General features: G+C 38.8%; 1 protein-coding gene across 7 annotated transcripts in view; it reads right to left on the bottom strand.

The window, feature by feature from the left end:
- Positions 1 to 19,478, bottom strand: part of cobll1 (cordon-bleu WH2 repeat protein like 1) — a 109,983-nt gene that overhangs the window by 45,098 nt on the left and 45,407 nt on the right. Inside the window, exon 1 of one of the 7 annotated variants that reach the window (XM_008115160.3) lies at positions 12,470 to 13,102. The exons of 5 other annotated variants lie outside the window; for them this stretch is intronic. The gene's annotated coding sequence lies outside the window, so the exon portion shown is untranslated. Of the gene's footprint in view, positions 1 to 12,405; positions 12,427 to 12,469; positions 13,103 to 19,478 lie in introns of those variants that run through there. One more of the 7 variants, XM_062965044.1, reaches the window with a different exon arrangement.

The raw sequence follows: 19,478 nt of genomic DNA, 5'->3' as shown, positions 1-19,478 counted from the left end.
TGTGTATTTTCCTTCTATATTGTCAGTGTTCAACCAGAAGTTTATATAGTAATCAGATCTGTGCCTTTTACAGACTGCTCAGTTGATATGTAACACAAAGAGCATCCTGATTATACTAGATTAGAGCAATGTATGATACACTTTTAAACCATAAATAGAGATCTGAATTATGTGAAATTTCAGTATTTATATTTAGAAATGTCATTCCAAAAGAGCATGGGAAAGTGAGTGACTAGCACACGAGAAATTAAGCAAGCAATCTCTAATACTCTGAAGCTGGTTTTTCCAACGCCATCCTATATTACATTTAAAAGGTATGCCACTTAATGAAAACAATTTATCATTTATTGCTCACAGAATTGCTGGGTATTATTTAGGCCCCAAGTTATGGCCCCAATCCATCATGGCCTCTGCAAATCTTAACGCTCTAAAGAAAATCTCCTGACTGTAAAAGTTGTTCAACAGTGGAACTCCCTGCCTCGGAGTATGATGGAGTCTCTTTCTTTGGAAGCTTTTAAACAGAGGCTGGGTGGCCATCTATCAGGGGTGCTTTGGTTGTGCTTTTCCTGCATGGCAGGGAGTTGGACTCAATAGCTGAAGTTGTCTCTTCCAACTCTATGATTCTATAACTATAAGGAGCATATGAAAACAGCTCTCCTGGATTAAATAAAAAACACATGGGAGTGCAGCATCCTCTTTCTCATAGTGACCAATTGGATTCTTCAGAGCATACCACATGCAGAACATAAAAGGAAGAGCCAGAGTTTTGGGGAATGGGTGGGGAGGATATATTTCGTTAAACTACAATTTCCAAAATCCCCCTAGCCAACATAGGGCACATCTATGCTGACTATTTCAGTCAGTTTCAAATCAGTACTGCAGAAAATGTTTTTGCTATGCACATGACTACATAGGAATTTTTGGAACCACTTAAGAGGCCTGGATGGTGATTACGAAAACCACGGGACACTGATGTACATTAATGTCTTCCTTTCATAGCTTTCTTGAACATTTGTTGTTTAGCCTACACAGTTTAGATTAAATGGCCAGTGTAGATGGGGCCATTTAGGCAATGGAAGAAATTCTGAGGGATTATGGAAGTTGCAGTATAAACAGCTACCCCAAGCTAAGGAAACTTTCACATAATTTGAACAGCAGTCAGCAACTTTTTCTGATTGGCAATATACTCACTGTCAAAAAGGAAGAGAACATAGATCAGTAATACTGACTCTATGACTGGGGATGTTTGAACATGTTTTTGTGCTAGTATAAAAATTCCCTTTATCAGGCAAAGTACCCGACTCTTTTTTCAGCTTTATCCATTGCAGCTCCCCCCTCCCACAAATGCCTCCATAAATACTGTTCATTTAGTTTGGGAGACCTCTAGGGAGTATAATGGAATATGGCTAAGTGAGGGTAAAGGTTTTTCCCTGACATTAAGTCTAGTCATGTCCAACTCTGGGAGTTGGTGCTCATCTCCATTTCTAAGCCGAAGAGCCTCCTGGGTCATGTGGCCGGCATGACTGCATGGAGTTCCGTTACCTTCCTGCCAGAGCAGTACCAATCGATCTACTCACATTTGCATGTTTTTAAACTGCTAGGTTGGCAGAAGCTGGGGCTAACAGCGGGAGCTTAGTCTGCTCCTGGATTCAAACCACTGGCCTTTCAGTTAACAAGTTCAGAAGCTCAGCACTTTAACCTGCTGCGCCGCTGGAGGCTCCATGGAATATGCCTAGGTGGACTGAAATTAGCAAAAGAAATCAAGAGTCTCCCTTTAATGTAAATAGAAGAGCTTCACTCACTGAAAGCAATCTACTGAAAATATCATTCCGCTACACCTAGTGGCTTCTAATTCCTCAGCTTGAACAATGAATACTGTTCCTATAAATTTAACTCTGGTCCAGTATAGTGCCAGGGAAAGTGCTATATTGTTCATCTCTTGGAAAAGTCCAATTCTCATCTACGATAAAAGGATATGAGACCTTTTAGTTTTCAGCCACTATACAAAAATACTTTCCTCTAATCTTGATGGTTTGCCTTATGTATTCTCCTTAAATAGCCTTTGAAAAAAAGAGTGTTTGGTCCAATCAGTATAGAAATAAATCACATAACTGGGCATATTACCATGACAATTAAGCTGAGAGTTTAGCAGGAATCCTGGAAAATGTTTCTGCACTTCACTGAAAGCTGTAGCCAACTCTCCCAGCTGCTCTCTGTCTGCCTTCAAAAAACTGGCAGTGACCCCTCAGAAGATCTGATAATCTGACCTTTGGACAGCGGTAGTCCTAGAAACAGAGAAGCTTTTCAGCCAGCTCCAAGTCCAAATGACATTTTCTTACTTTGAAAGGCCAAAAAATATACTCTGAGCAGGAGGCTAAAGCCAAATTGGCTCCAGATATTCATGCTTTCTGATACAAATATATCATGCTTTCAACCAAGGTCTCCAAGGCATTGAAGAAAAGTGTGTTAACCTTTGTTGTCTTGCTCCATTTCCAATGTGAGCTACTAAGAGCAATGCTTTGGTTGCCACATCTCAATCACTTCATTCAAAGGCTTTATCTCTGCAATACTGTATGAGTGTAGATCACTTATAACATATTATAACAGAAAACTAATTCTTTCAGCAACAGTGTTTACATAACCAAAATTTTACATCTTTGTATAAGAGGGGGTATTAAGAGATTGGGGGAAAACCAAAAGATTTTCAGAAATGTCAAAATAAGTGAGGACACAGGGATGACTAGGCATGCTCAATTCCATAAATGTTAGAGGAAACAAAACCCAGAACTGGAATGAAAATGAGTTTGTTGGGAAAGAGTTTGGCCGGCTGCTATCCTGAACAGAAGCATTCTATATTGCAATATTTTATTGCATATCTCAGCTGTATCACACAATGAACCAGCTTCCAAAAACAGCACATAAGAAATGCTTCCTTATCCTCAATAAGAGGGGAATTTTTAAAAGTATTCTCATAGTAGATACAGATTTATCCAGGCACTTGATATGCAAGTATAATCTCTCAACCCATGCAGATATAGCTTCCAGACCTATTAGAAATTCACAAATAAATCTGGATTTTATCAAACAACCCATTGCCAAGAATTCTTATTTAACCTTGTATAATTGTAATACTGCTACTGATGCCAATTGATATCTATGCCAATTTACAGCTGGACTATGGATCACATCACATAATGTGTGTTTTCTAGTATTAGGAACACACAGGAATCCACTTAAAGCACTGACAATTTAGAACATAATTGGCATTGTCATACAGAACGAACACACTGTATACTAAATTAATCAGAAAAACAGGGGAATACCTGAAAGGACAGCACAATAAGCTTGTTCTGATTTATGGTGATCCTAGAATGAACTTATCAGACAGAATTTGTTTACAAAAGGTTTGCTTTGTCCTACTCTGAGGTTGAAAGAATGCAAAGTCACCCAATGGGTTTCTATCACCAAGTGGGGATTCAAACTCTGGTCTCCCAGTATCCTAGTCAAACACTCAAACTACTACACCAAGGTGCCTCTAATAGTAAGCCGCTAAACTTGCTGTTAGAACTTTCAATCAAAGCAACCTTTCCCCTTTTACTCAGAAATTATACTGTCTCAAAGACATTTGTTTATGCAAAGAAGCCAAGTGACCAAGGCACCTAATTCCAGCCATCAATCAGTTCCAGATTAACCATGGTGGAATGTTGAAATTAAAAACATCATGCACTGCTTTGTGAGAGCTGAATTATGTAATGATGTACCCTCTGGGGAAGCACATAGTTCATGTCCAAGTTGCTATTTGTGAATCAAATATTTCCACCCATTTCTGGTCCTTTCCTCCCTACAAGACCCATTTATTAACTATGATTGGAGTGGAAGATAGAGACTGAAAAGCTGAAACATCTACTATTGATATAAATGGTATGAAATTCAAATAAACAGTAGAATCCTGTTCATGTTTCGTCTGATGTCCCATCTCCCCTAGGTCTTATTCCCAATTAGCTGTGTCAGGACTGCAATTCAATAGACTAATTTGGCATGAAGTATGCAATAACTTTGATTTCCAGAATTAAAACTCTTTGTTGATATTCTTAAAACCCACTGCAACTGTGGGGCATCTAGACTGAGACTGCAGAACAAAAGAATACCCAACACACAGGGAGTTTTCCAAATGAAATATCCTTGTGCTGTCTGCTATTTGTTCCTAGCTCTGTAGGTAATTTATCATTGGGGAGGGATGGGGAGAGAAGGATGGTGGAATGAGAGACCTAACTATTCCTTTAAATATAGTAAGAATAAAAGTAGATTGATAAAAGGAAGAATATAAAGTTCTAAAGCACTGATTAGTGATCTATTTTCTATGAAACTATATTAAATCTGACTAGATTTTGGTTTGTTGGATTGGCAGCATACCCAAAGTGTGGAAAGGGCAGAAAGGTTTTTAAGTATAACAACCCCAACCTACCAAAATAAGCCTAGGCTCAAAAGTTGCTTTTCTTGCTCTGTTACAGTTAAAGCAGAAATTTTAGATATAGCAGCAATAAAAGTGCACTGGTTTCATGCCACCTGCATGGGAAGCTTTGCAGTGCCTGACTCTTCATAGAAACCAGTCAGCTGAGAAAGCAAGAAAGATTGTGGAATCAGCTGAGTTGAAGGCTGAAAAGACAAGAAAGGTCAAAGACCAGACACTTGTATACTCTTGCAAAAAGTATACCCAAGTGACTTTGGGGAGTAATATTAGGTATCTGTATCTAACTCAATGCAATATGAGGTTGCGGTAGAAAAGAAAATTATGCAGGAAGATCAAGTTAAAAAGATAAAACTTACATGTATTGTTTCAGGAAATACTTCTTGGATAGAAAAGAAGACAGACAAAATATTTCCTATATTTTAGTAGAAGAGCTCTTGAAGCTGGCCCTCCTGAAGCAGGAGCCCCATGAAATCTCCCTTTCTAGACAAAGGGACAGAAAAGATCAACTAACTTTTGGAAGGAAAGGAAAGTGACCTCTGCAGGAAAGAAGGAAGCAAAAAGGTTTGAGTGCATAGATCAAATAACGAGATAGAGAGGTGAAACAAAAGGGCAGGTATCCTCTCTAGAACTCCTATCACTAATTACTACATACAAGTGTTGATACTTTTTTACTCCCAACAACTCTGAGGTTAGTGTTTCTTTAAGCTCTTCCCTCCACACTGATTGAAAAAATAGACAGCTTGGGATGAGACAGTCTGACCCTTTTGGTTTGTCCCAGTAACCTTAATGTCCAGGAGAAAAGGATTTATACCAGCAATGAGAAGCCTTTGACCCTTCAGATGTCCTGGGCTAGAAGTCTACTAATCTGTTCCATCAGTTATGCTATGTATGGCTTAAGGGAGTGATAGTAAAAATAAATAAAAACATTTGAAGGATCCAAAATTTCCCAGGTCAGCTTACAAAGAGTAATGATTACAACTAAAATCAACACACGAACACTACACATTTCAAAACAGGGATTGAAATCATGCAGTCCTCCACATATTGTTGGTCTGCAGCCCCTAGCGTTCCTTACCATTGCTTGTGCTGGCTAGGACTGCTGAGAGTTGAAATCTAACAAATGTTGAAAGGCTGCATTATTCCCAACTTTGCTTTCAAGAAAAGCCATGAAAACAACCAGGAGGAAAAGGTCAAATGCAAAGAAGCACAATAGCAGTCAACAAGAAAACTCGGTGCATTGTAAAATATTGGGGAAAATAACCAGCACTTTACAGAAGTGCCCGGTGGCGCAGTGGGGACTGATGACTTGAAGGCTGGGTTGCTGACCTGAAAGTTGCCAGTTCGAATCCAACCTGTGGAGAGCACAGATGAGCTCCCTCTATCAGCTCCAGCTCCATGCAGGGACATGAGAGAACCAAGGATGGTAAAAACATCAAAACATCCAGCCGTCCCCTGTGCAACGTCCTTACAGATGGCCAATTCTCTCACACCAGAAGCGACTTGCAGTTTCTCGAATCGCCCCTGACATGAAAAAAACCCCTAGTACTGAATTAACATCAAATCAGATACCCAGCAAGTATTCCTGAAGGGACTGGGCTATAACAGAGACCTACAATCCCAGAGAAATCCTCCTCTACTGAAAATCACAACATAAAAGCATATGCAATTCCATCATTCCCCAACTACTTTTTATGAACTAAGATCCAACAACTTGAGCCTGGTGCAAAGGACAAACATTTAGAATTAAAGAATTCAGAATTTGTTTTGAATACAAGATTCATTAATGGTCTAAAATTTTCTTCATTTTTACAGTATAATTCGGGTGTGGGGGAATAAATTTATTGTTGTCAGTGTTGAGAATCAGAGCTGAGAGTTTTGGTGATCTCTTTCAAGTCACCCAAAGAAATACAACAGATTCAACTCTACCTTCTGCCCACTTGTTGCAAAGTGTGCATATCTAAACTGGTACCCCACTGATGATTCAGTCTAATTAAAAACCAAGTAACTAATAACTATTGAACATTTCAGCGTCAATACAAACTGTATGAATCAGGGGTACCCCTATCATTGACATACATATATGAGAGGAAAGTATGTTTTACAAACTATAGGCAACCATCACTATTGTGGTGACTTTGTGCATTCTGGGAAGGGAACATGGCGATTTCCTGCTGACCCCTTCCCAAAACTCCTGCCCACTGGAAAGAAAAAGAGTCCTCTACTTTCTCTTATTAGATATGTAACAGCTTATAAATACGGGGAAGAGGAAAGACAGACCCATTAGCTTAATGTCTCCCCCAGGTAAATGAATGGGGAATTTTAGTCAAGATAAAACTATGAAGCGTACAGAACTCTGTAGGAGGAGAATCAGCATGGCTTCTGCAAATATAATTCCTGCCGTGCTAAGCTTTTGGTGTTATTTAAGGAAAGTGTCACCAAACAATTGGCAGGAGTCATCTAACAGACACTTTGGGACTTCCAAAAGCTTTTTGAAGTCTCTCACCAAAGATTCCTCAAGCATAGTGAGCTTGACAGACAGTGAAGTCACGGAAGCAAACAGGAAAAACTGGTTGAAGGATAGGAAATAGAAAGGAGAAATAAATAATTCTTACAAAACAGAGTGGTATGCAATGGAGTCCCTGCTCTCACTAATTCATAATTGACCTGGCATTTACTGTAAATCTGTATATAGTTAGTTTCCAGGGAGAGGGGACTTCAGTAGATCTTGTAGCAGCATGTTTTTATATTAAAATGTATGTTTAATGTTTTTGCTTTTGCATTTTTGTCTTATTCTTATATTCTTGCTTTTTAGTCTGTGTGTAGGTTTGAATAAAAATAATTAATAATTTTAAAAAATGACCTGGAATTAGAGGTAATAGCGAGGGCACAGGATTGTTGATAACTCCCTAATTATTTATGATGTTTGGAATAAAAGTGGATTTTGAAGAACCCTGAAACAATATTATTCAGTACGAGAGAACAAGTATTAAAATGGCAAATTAAATTCAGTGTAAGGAAGCACACAGGAATGCATAAAGAGGCAATGAATACATACATACATCCCAATTTCACTGATAGGATGTGAGCTGGAGCCCCCAATAGTGCAATGGGTTGGACCCGGCAGGACTGCTGACCGAAAGGTTGGCAGTTCAAATCAGAGGAGTGAGGTGAGCTCCCATCTGTCAGCTCCAGCTTCCCATGCGGGGACATGAGAGAAGCCTCCCACAGGATGGTAAAACATTTGGGCGTCCCCTGGGCAGCATCCTTGCAGACAGCCAATTCTCTCACACCAGAAGCGACTTGCAGTTTCTCAAATCGCTCCTGATATGAAAAAAAAGCGAATTGTGCTCATTGACTACAAATGATGGTTTCTTTTTTGAAATTCACTACAGACTATCAGTTGGTGAGAATGCGAGAACAAGCCTTTACAGAGGCAGCCCCTTGACTCTGGAACTTCCTTCTTCCCATGGAAGCCAGAACGGCCCCCTCCCTGCTGTCCTTCTGGCGGCAGGCTAAAGCCTTTTTATTCAGACAGGCTTTTAAAGATGAAGGTGTTTAAGATCAATTCAGAGGGTACTGTGGTTTTTAACTTAGAAACTGTGTTAATGGTTTTTAACTGGGATTTTTTAAATACTGTTTATATTTAATCCTGTTTTAATGTTCGTATATTTTAAATAGTTTTTATGCTTTTATGTTAGGCTGCTTTGAGTCCCCTTTGAGGGAGATAAAGCAGGGTATAAATAATAATAATAATAATAATAATAATAATAATAATTATTATTATTATTATTACACAATAATAATAATAATAATAAAACATTGCATGGAAACATTGCACAACAAAACATTGCATGGAAAGTTCCTTGACAAAATTGAAGGAAAAGCTGACAAGGAGAAGACCTGGCTCTGGCTCACGAATGGGACCCTGAAGAAGGAGACAGAAGGCCTGATCCTTGCAGCCCAGGAGCAAGCCATCAGAACAAATGCAATTAAGGCCAAGATCGAAAAATCAGCTGATGACCCAAAATGCAGACTGTGCAAGGAAACCGATGAAACCATTGATCATATCCTCAGCTGCTGTAAGAAAATCGCACAGACAGACTACAAACAGAGGCACAACTATGTGGCCCAAATGATTCGTTCGAACTTATGCCTCAAGTACCACCTCCCAGCAGTAAAGAACTGGTGGGATCACAAACCTGCAAAAGTCTTGGAAAATGAGCACGCAAAGATACTGTGGGACTTCCGAATCCGACTGACAAAGTTCTGGAACACAACACACCAGACATCACAGTTGTGGAAAAGAAAAAGGTTTGGATCATTGATGTTGCCATCCCAGGTGACAGTCGCATTGACGAAAAACAACAGGAAAAACTCAGCCGCTATCAGGACCTCAAGATTGAATTTCAAAGACTGGCAGAAACCAGTACAGGTGGTCCCAGTGGTGATGAGCACACTCGGTGCCGTGCCAAAAGATCTCAGCCGGCATTTGGAAACAATAGACATTGACAAAATTACGATCTGCCAACTGCAAAAGGCCACCCTACTGGGATCTGCGCGCATCATCCGAAAATACATCACACAGTCCTAGACGCTCGGGAAGTGTTCGACTTGTGATTTTGTGATACGAAATCCAGCATATCAATCTTGTTAGCTGTGTCATACAATGTTGTTGTGTCAATAATAATAATAATAATAATATAGTCTGGTCTACAGACCACTACATTGAGTAACAATGTATATAATTTTACAGAAAACAATAAATGTTAGATAGTTTGTACAAATAGTTTCTGGAGGAAATGAATCCATGAACATCTTATCCATAATTTCAAAAGAAAATATTACAAAATCCATTTTACTAATTTTTTTTTAAAAAAAGAAGTCTTTCAAGAAGGAAAAAAGTATTTTCCATAGATGTCTCATTTTCTCCCCCAGGCCTTCACAGCTAACCCTTTTCAACATGTTTTGAGTAGTGTTATACAAAATTCAAAGTCTGCAGGCTATTTAGAAGAAAGCAGTCATAACAGAATTTTTTTTTGAAAGCAACTAACTTCACATATAGTGGTGAAAAAAAAATTACAGCACCAAACATTTGCATTATTCTAACTGCTCACCAAAATAATATTCTCTAAGAAGGCTGCCTTTCAATCAGAATTTAAGTGTTTATGTAATTGAATTTGTAATTTAGTGGTTTCAAAAGCATATACTCCAGTTAATCCTGTCAAAGTTTACCTATATGACTAAAGTACAGTAAATTTTGATTTTGATCTAAATCTGCTAGTTCATATAAGACAGAACTTCAAAAAATAGAACCTTCTGATCTATTGAATGGGATCTTCCCTGCTCCAAAAATATGAAGGGAATGAAAGTGTGCCATGTCCTACAATAATGGTTAGACTCAAACTAATTCACTTGCAACTGAAATTCACTAGGAATATCTGCAGCATAAGACAGAGAATGTGTTTATTGCTATTGGGAGTATAATTTTTGATTACATTCATTTTGCAGACATGGCTTGGAACATGACGAAGTAAGAATATCCATCTCTGCTGTATTCAGATTGCTCAATGCCTGGGAAAAGAATGCAAAGAACTCTTTCTTCACCCTCAGCTGTCTCTGGGGGATATTACTAATAGAGTAGCAACTTATAAGCAGGAGCTGAATTTCCCAGGATGTGCACACTGTACGAAATGTGCACACACTGGATAGTGGGAAAAGAGGTCTACTGTCAATTCTGGTCCACCAATGAAACTCTCAACTAAACCATCTCATCCACCAATGAAGCTCTCAGCTCAACCATCTTCTACTCCGTAACCATCAAACTCCAGTCAGTCATCATGCCCTAGCTGTTGCAAGAGAAGGTATTAATTGCAGGATGGTGCTTCTCTGACAAAAGATAAAACACAGAATAGAAAATGAAATGCCAAGAAAAAGGATAACCAAGAACTCTCCAGTCTCTGATATGCTACTTTTTTGCGAGTAGAAATCATTGAAGGCTAGCTTAGATACCCAATGTTGCCCAGGTTAGGTATTTTGTAATGGTATTAGAAATAGTCATTGTTTGGGCATTCAGCCAGGTGACAATTCAGACACAGGCTTACTACTGAGTTTGTGCATTTTAATGTAAAACTGCCAAGAGCTATTACTTACTCCAGTTAGAGAAAGGAAAAATATGTAGGGAGATTTCAGGCTTGTTGGATCAAGTTCTATTACTACTAGAAACTCAAATTCTCCCAAGTAAACCAGATATAACAATGTCAACTATGGGATACTAAGGATATGCTAAGAAACTGGATTCCTCTGACCATGTACTAAGTTCAGGATTTTACTTTCAGAAACAGAACTGAGGCCACATAAAACTCTACTGCTGCTTCTCTCCTCCTCCTTCACCAGCAGCTGCAGTCATTCCAGCAACTTAATTGGGAGAAGGGGACTTGTTATGGTTGCTATCTGTAAATAACAAGTCAAACCCTCTTGCCAACTTACTGTAAACCTCCGAAAGTTACCTAAGTAGATGCTACCTTTAGTCTATCCCCAGTCCAGACAATCCAAGGACTAACTGATGGTTACTTAATAAGGTAATATATTTATAAATGACGTTTATTTCATCTAACTTAACAAAAGTGCAATTAGCTTTTTAAAAAATCATTTACTATCTTATTTGCCATTTTAAATGAATTCTTTAATATTAATGAAACATATACCAGTAGAAATAATACCAGTTGACATATATTCTCTACCTGAAGGTTGCTATAAATTTGCATTATGGAATATAGCCCCTTTATTGATGAAGATATCATTCTAATAAAGTCTATAGAGTTGATAATAATGAACTATTTCAAATAAAGCATATAGAATCATAGAATCGTAGAGTTGGAAGAGACTTCATGGGCCATCCAGTCCAACCCCCTGCAAGAAGCAGGAAAATCTCATTCAAAGCACCCCCGACAGATGGCCATCCAGCCTCTGCTTAAAAGCCTCCAAAGAAGGAGCCTCCACCACACTCCGGGGCAGAGAGTTCCATTGCATGAAAGAAGTATTAAAATACTGAGACCTATTTAAATCAAACCAATATATTATTTAAAAGCTTATTTATGTAGTAGCCATATTCTACATAAGTAAAGTAGACTCTCATTTATCCAACATAAACATTGGATAAGCAAATATGTTGGATAATAAGGAGAGATTAAGGAAAAGCTTATTAAACATCAAAATAGGTTATGATTTTACAAATTAAGCACCAAAACATCATGTTATACAACAAATTTGACAGAAAAAGTAGTTCATTACACATTAATGCTATGTAATAATTACTGTATTTACGAATTTAGCACCAAAATATCACAATGCATTGAAAACATTGACTGCAAAAATGCATTGGATAATCCAGAACATTGGATAAGTGAGTGTTGGATAACTGAGACTCTACTGTAACATGTTCTTAAGTTCAGAAGTGAAAGCAATTTTCCTCACTCTTTAATTTGTATCAGAAAAGCTATAGAGAACACAAAATACATGGAAAGAAATGACTAAATTTTTATAACAGGCAACAAACAACATGTAAATGATATGATAAAGTGAAAAACATTTCAGGCAAAGAAAAATAGCATGTATACTTGCAGACTAATCTGTACATTTTCAATGAAAAGTATGCCCCGCTCCGAGTTTAATGAGATTTACTTCCAGGAGGTGTGCTCAGTGCAGGCAAAGTGCCACAAATCTATGCAAAATTCAGGAGCTAATTTTCTTCTCTTGTTGCTGTTCTCAGAAAGGCAAATGGTGTAAATCTTCCAATTGGCATGGTACTAAGTTTGTAATAATTTAGTTGAGAAATAAGAAAGCGAAAAACACTGTAATGCTTCTCTCTCTCTCTCTCTCTCTCTCTCTCTCTCTCTCACACACACACACACACACACACACACACATACAAGTACCTCCTTCCGTCTTTTTAATCTTCCTTTCTACAGGCTTCAGGTAAGCCATCATAAATAGACTTACCCCAGGTACGTTCTGAGAGCAAGTGCTTAACCAGCAGCACTTCTGGGTTGGTGCCTCTAATGTCACATCCAAACATGGAATACAAAGATCACTTTTACTCTTCTATTAGTTCACGAGGGAGGGAGGGAGCAGGAAAGCACAGTTCAAAGTCCGATTTAAACAAAACTTTACAGGACGTTCTGCAAAGTTGTTGCTGCCTCTTATCCCAGCCGCCTGCCTCCTGTTTGCCACACACTTGCATACATTATAGAGAAATGTTTTGCTAAAGGGACACTATAGTCCTCTTCCAAATCCTGCTCCTTTCCTTGCTGATGATGAGAAAGAATGTTTTGCCTTGAACAGGACGCACATATAGTAGCTGTCAGCATTTATTCACTCCTTCTGACTAGGCACTTCCACACCACTCCCACTCTTTGCCAAATTCCTGTTGAAAAGATACAAGCAAAGCCCGTGAAAGGGGGGGGGGGGGTAGAGAAAGAGAGATGTCTGTCTTCAATCTGAAAAAACCAACACCCTCAAACACAGCTGAAAGCAATGCAGGTGTTAGAAGCCTATCCCACATCAGAGAAGAGATCCTCCCAACAGTTTCTAAAATTTGTCTCTAGGAAAACCTTGCAACACCTGAGATACTGACTGAAATGCCACTGCAATTGCTGGTTTGTCTTCATGCTAAGATCCTTCCTGAAGTCTTCAAGTGTTCTCTTATGTTGCACATGGCTCACAGATTTTTTTTGAACCCAAACTGGAACATTTTAATCAAATATCTAAAAGACAAAGAGGATAAACATATCCCCAAATCAATGGTGACAGAGATGGGGTCCTCCAGATGTTTTGGGATTCAACTGCCGCAAACCTGTACATCCAACTGGAGTTTCAGGGAGTTTAAATCTAAAACACCACATGGGTTAAATGCTCCACTAATTCCCAGCTCAGTCATGAAATCCGCTAGATGAGTTTTAGCAACTCACACTCTCTCAGTCACAGAGAAAAGCAATGGCAAACTTCTCTGAAGAAATCTTGCCAAGGAAATACTTCGATACATTTGCCTTAGGGTTACCATAAGCTGGAAATGACTTGAAGGGACACAAGAATGACAACAATTATGCATGTTTGAAATAACAAGGGATAACTGTAGCCATCCAGATATTTTTCTACTGCAACTTCCATAATCCTTCAACAGGTAAAGGATGCTGAAAGTTGTGGCAGAGGTCACAGTTTCTCCCTCTGATCTTAAATAATGCAATATTCAAACTTATAACACAAGTTATGCAATTCATAAAAGACTAGATTTCAAATACAGTCTAATGGGAATTTTTTGACTATGCAGAGTCCAATAATTTGCAACTTTCAGATTTTCTCAGCAGGAGAAAGAGTGGCTCCAGCTGCTGGGAATGACAGTTCAACAGGACATGGGAAGGCCTGACAATAGTGCTCCAGCTCTACAATATCATGAATGCAAATTGGGAAATACAAAAAAATTCCCAATTATTTTGCAAAGTGTGGTCAGGAAAAGAGAAACACTTTTCTTTTCCTTCTTAAACCCCCCCCCCCCAGGCCACCCCAATATACAGTAATGCAACTTCAGAGCATTACTACAAACGTAAGTCTGAATGCTTTAGCTCTATATGGGAATGGAGAAAGATTTCAAGAGAATTATGGGAAAATATGCCTGTGTTAAAGCACTGAGCTGCTGAACTTGCAGACCGAAAGGTCCCAGGTTCAAACCACGGGAGCGGCGTGAGTGGCCGCTGTTAGCTCCAGCTTCTGCCAACCTAGCAGTTCAAAAACATGTCAATGTGAGTAGATCAATAGGTACCGCTCCGGCAGGAAGGTAACAGCGCTCCATGCAGTCATGCTGGCCACATGACCTTGGAGGTGTCTACGGACAATGCCGGCTCTTTGGCTGAGAAATGGAGATGAGCACCAACCCCAAGTCAGACATGGGATTTTAAAATAATTCAATTATCTTATGCCAATGACCTCTGGTTTGCAATACACTGTGAACAGACCTAGCAGTGGAACTCTCTAGCACAGTGTGGTGGAAGCTCCTTCCTTGGAGGCTTTTGAAAACATGCTAGATGGACACCTGTCAGTGGCTGATTGTGCTTTTCCTATATAGCAGGTGGTTGGACTAGATGGCCCAAGTGGTCTCTTCTGATTTTATGATTCTATTCACCACCACCTGATTTTTTCACCTACAACTACTATTCCTCATGGCTCAGTCTAGAAGCTGCTGGGAATAAAAACTTGTTTGATTTTGTATTTTGCTTTTGGTTCTTTTAAATATATATACCGTATACACTCATGTGTTATTTGACTTCATGTATAAGTCGAAAACAGGGCCAAAATGGTGATTTTTATATGACCCGTGGATACGTTGGGGGTCATTCTTTGGAGAGAGGAGAGTACTAATGCCACCTCAGGGAACCAGCTGCCAACACTTGACTCTGCCATTGACAGGTAGGTCACCACAGGAACGTCCTCACTACCTGGTTCAGCGTTGCTGGATAGTCTCCCTAACTGTTCTCCCCCACTCACCTCCCTGTGTCATGGCAGTCTCTGGTTATGACGGAAGTCCTACCCATTCTCCGTCACAATCATGACATCAACCAGGACACCAAGGTGCTAAGGAAGAGCAGGAATCTCAGTCTAACCTCTCCATTCCCAGCACTTTCCATTACCTTGTCAGACATCTTGGCATGTGCCCTGTGTCATGGCTAGAGACTGCTACAACATCCTATGTCCCCAGTCCGCCTGACCCAGGGAAACACGAGAAGGAAATTGGTGCAGTTTCAGCCTATTCTGTTTGGAAACTGGCCCAATTTGACCCAGAGACCTAAGTTGATGGAAAGTTCAAATTCTGTAGCAGAATTGAGTCTTTTCCCAACTTTGGCTCAGGACAAAGCCACATTAAGGTGGCCATGCCTCATGTTACTCTGATGTACATCAGCCACATTGGGTCTGATCTACATCTGCAACAACTTAAGTAATCAGTATAGATGTGCCCAATTTCATTTTTAGAAACCAGGACAAAAAACTAGAAGCTAATTGTTTCATAAACAGTTTCCACTGGGGAACTCAAAATACTCCAAGAATTTGCTCCCTTCCTTCTGCTAATCATTTTTTCCTCAAGGGCAATTTTAGGGATTCCCAGGGTATGTGAGCACAAAATAAGGACTTTGTCCTTCTAATAATTCTGCCTGTGCAATGAAATTTTCTTTCAGTTCCCAAATTACCTACATTTAAGAGATGTGAGGAGGGGATTGAAAATAATTCACACATAAAAGTCTTCTATTTGCTCTGTTTGCATTCCCCTAGGAATATTGTTTTTTCCTTTTTCTCTGGATGCTCAATTTCTAAATGCTCAACTAACATTCAGAGTTATTGCATGTTAGAAATTTGGATCCTGGAGGAAATTTCGGGGGTGGGGGGGGGGGGAAGAATTCTGATTTGGGATGAAGTTCCCTCATTTTAATCCCTCTCAAAAAGGTGGCAAGATTGCCACAAAAATGTTCAAATGTTTCTTAAGCATTTAATATGGCAGTCCGGCTTTCTATAATGTTGTCCCCACCTCACCCTATGTATCTTCAAAGCTGACTCTTAATATCAAAGGAAAACTTCATGGCAGTTTTTTGTCTGCATGGATAATGGGGGGGGGGGGGGGGGGTGCCTCAACATGTGAGCATTTAGATATCAATACTATGTTGGATTGAGGTCAAAGTTTCAACAGGATGGGCAAAGCAAGAAATTTTAATGCCTGAGAGATTGGCCATTATTGTACAAAATTAGCAACTACAGCTCATGCCATTTTTGACCTCTCCCTCCTCATCTCCATCCGTTGTTTTTGCCTTTTTATCAGTGGAGAGAAGTAATTTGAAACACACACTGGCATTATAACCAAGGAGTAACCACCAATCCTGGGGGAATATATTGACTTTGAAACAAAGAGACATGGCATGATACAGAATAGTCTAATTGTACAGAACTCTACACCCAAGTTATTTTAAGAACCAGTCTTTGTTAAAATTGTTGGGACAAGGGTGTTTCTTTGGGAAAGTCATTTGCTGATATGATGGTTAGATTCTTGATAAATTATGGCATCAGTTTGAAATGCTGTAAAACTGACTATTTGGAATGCTGCTTGACTGAATATGTATATTTAGATAGAGCAGGGGTGAGGGCATAACAGATTAGTAAGGCATCACTGTTTATTCCATCATTTATTTGTCCTCTTTAGTTTCATAGATTTTTAGAAATATAGTATCCTTTAATGGGGAAATAAAAAGCAATATTTGATGGAAAATCGCTCGCACCCTTGCTCACACAGAGAGAAGAAAGAGAACAAGTAACAGAACTATTTTACTAATTTTCAGCTTTAAAATACAGCCAGCCCTCCATATCTGGGGATTCTCTATCCACAGACTCAACCATTAATGGCTTGAAAAAAGAATTCCAAAAAATAAACCTTATCTTGCCATTCAAAATAGCGGGACACTATTTTACTACCTCACTGTATATAACGGGACTTGAGCATCCACAAATTTGGGTGTCCGTGGGGAGTCCTAGAATCAAATCCCAGTAGATACAAGGGTCTACTGTATCTTCAAACAATAACCACAATCTTCGCCATCACTGTGGTTCAATGTATGTTCTCTGCAGTCAAGCAGAACTATAATTTCATTTTCAGACTACTTCAGTTCTATGTATGTGTAACTTCTGATGAAGTATTACTGAATTAAAGGAAACTCCCTTTTAAGTAAACATGAATGCAACTACTCTTTGAAATACAATCTAAAACTGAACTTTCATTGATGTAAGAATAGAATCGGGTAGAATATTTAAAATCAAGTGGCAACATGAGAGCCAATTCTCCCTCTCCTCTACAGTGTTCTGTACTCAGTTTCAGGGGGGCACTAAGAAATTCTCTAGAGTCAGTTTCCCAGTGGCACAGAGAACAGGAAAGGGGAGGAAAGTGGGCTCATCCTGTGGCACCAGTGTGATTTTGGATCTAAGCCCCAGTTTCCCATCTGTAATAAATGTTCTTACGTGTATGCATAAAAAATGTGACAGCTTTCTTAATTTTTTTGTTCTTATATTATTGCCATAACAAATGCCAAAACCAAATATAAAGTCAGGACAATCTTTAAAAGATGTCTCAAAAGTTCAATTAACTGTAATCCAACACAAGCAAGTTAATCTTCAACACAGGAAAATAATACAAGTTATCATTCAATTGTAATTCATGCCTATAATCTAGTACACAATTATGAATCTCCAAATATCACTCATTAATAGCCCTTGACTAAGAAATTTTGGAAAAAGATCTTAAACCATTCATAGCCCCAAAAGAATTACTATGATACCATATACACAGTGTGTTTTAAGGGCTTCAAAAGTTACCCAATACATTGTGTCAAAGGCAACCAACAGCTTAAATAACAATTTTTATTTGTCATGTAAACATAAGCTCTCTATCAAGTCTGGCTACAATATGGCATTAAGCCATAACAAAACAGTTTTTAAAATAGGAGACACTCTGTACAATTTCTGTTCCCTCCAGCAAAACCTGGACATACAGTGATACAAATCTTTCTTGGTGTGAACTTATCAATGCTATGTTTAGCACATCAACACAAATGCTAAGTCTAAAACATATTTCAGTATAATCTAAGCAGCACACAATGCCTTTTCATTGTTTTAATTTTCTAGCAGGGATCATTTAGGTCTCCTTTAGGAGAGGGAAGTGGGATAAAAATAAATTCAATATAATAATAATAATACGAAATCCAGCATATCTATTTTGTTTGCTGTGTCATAGTAAAATAATAATAATAATAATAAATGTGTGGCTTACCCCCAAGTAAGACACATGCCATTTCTTCTTCACCACAACCATTTAAACATCTATAGACAACTCTGTGTTCTTCATCATCTAATTATGCCATTAAGCCTTCCTATTTATAATGCCACTGCTAGACCAAAAATACCTAGATAGCACATTAATAGCTTTGAATCATCACTAATCCTGAGGTATCTTCTTCAGCTAATTTAAGAAACAACGTTAAGCAGCTTTACAGTCTTCTGGTAGTTCATATACATGAGAAAACCTCCAAAGAACCTGACCAATTATGCTTGAATTTTTTTAGCACTGGGTAATTTACTAATGGGAATACCTGTGCTGTACCAGAGATTGGAAATAATGAGTTGCAAGTAACAGAGCCACCTATAGAGGTATCTTTTGAGTGAATGAGGAGCTCACCTTTTGTGTAAACTGGACTAGGCAGCTAATCTCATCACAGACTGCTTTGCATATTGCTCCACTGCATTCCACCGCTCTGCACCTTTCTTAGAATGGACCTTCCACATGACTCCAACTCCAATCCATGAATGAGAGTTTTTGATTTTTTTTCCTGCCACATAGGAAATCCAACCACCAGTAATGTCAGGAGGAATTCCCAGCCAACAAACACCCGGATCTTAGCTGAGCCGACTTTTTAGCCAATCAGAGGAGGAAGCGGTAGATTTGAATGACTGTCAAAGTGAATAAAATGTCCTGCACTTTGTTGTATGCTTTATGGTGGATCTTTTGAGAAAGCAAACTCTGTATCTAACATCCTTTCAGGCCTGAAAGAAACAAACCTCTGTTCCTATTGCCTTCAAACCCAGTTCATGTCTTGAATCTGACTCAATGGCAGTAGCAGAGCATGCTAGGCTCAAACCTGCTTTTCAAAGTTAACTGAAATTGCTCTTCACAGGCAGGAATTCAAACTCTTATCTCCCAGTCCTAGTTCCATGCTAAAACATTATACTTCATTGGCCCTGCTTATGAAGTAAATTGATTTCAAATCTCTTCAAAGTTCATATTTGCTGAATCAAGTGGCAAGATTAGCATATAGTTGTTTCTGATTCCAAAAGTGCTTCCATTTCAAAAATGGGAAAGACAGATTGCATGGTTCTCACAATAAGTTAAATACCATCTCCTCCAGTGAATGTTTATATCAGCCCTTAC

The sequence above is a fragment of the Anolis carolinensis genome, chromosome 1, assembly GCF_035594765.1.
Source record: "Anolis carolinensis isolate JA03-04 chromosome 1, rAnoCar3.1.pri, whole genome shotgun sequence".
NCBI classification, from domain to species: Eukaryota; Metazoa; Chordata; class Lepidosauria; order Squamata; family Dactyloidae; genus Anolis; species Anolis carolinensis.
Note: the sequence above shows the minus strand (reverse complement) of the source record. Positions and strands in the feature narration are given on the sequence as shown.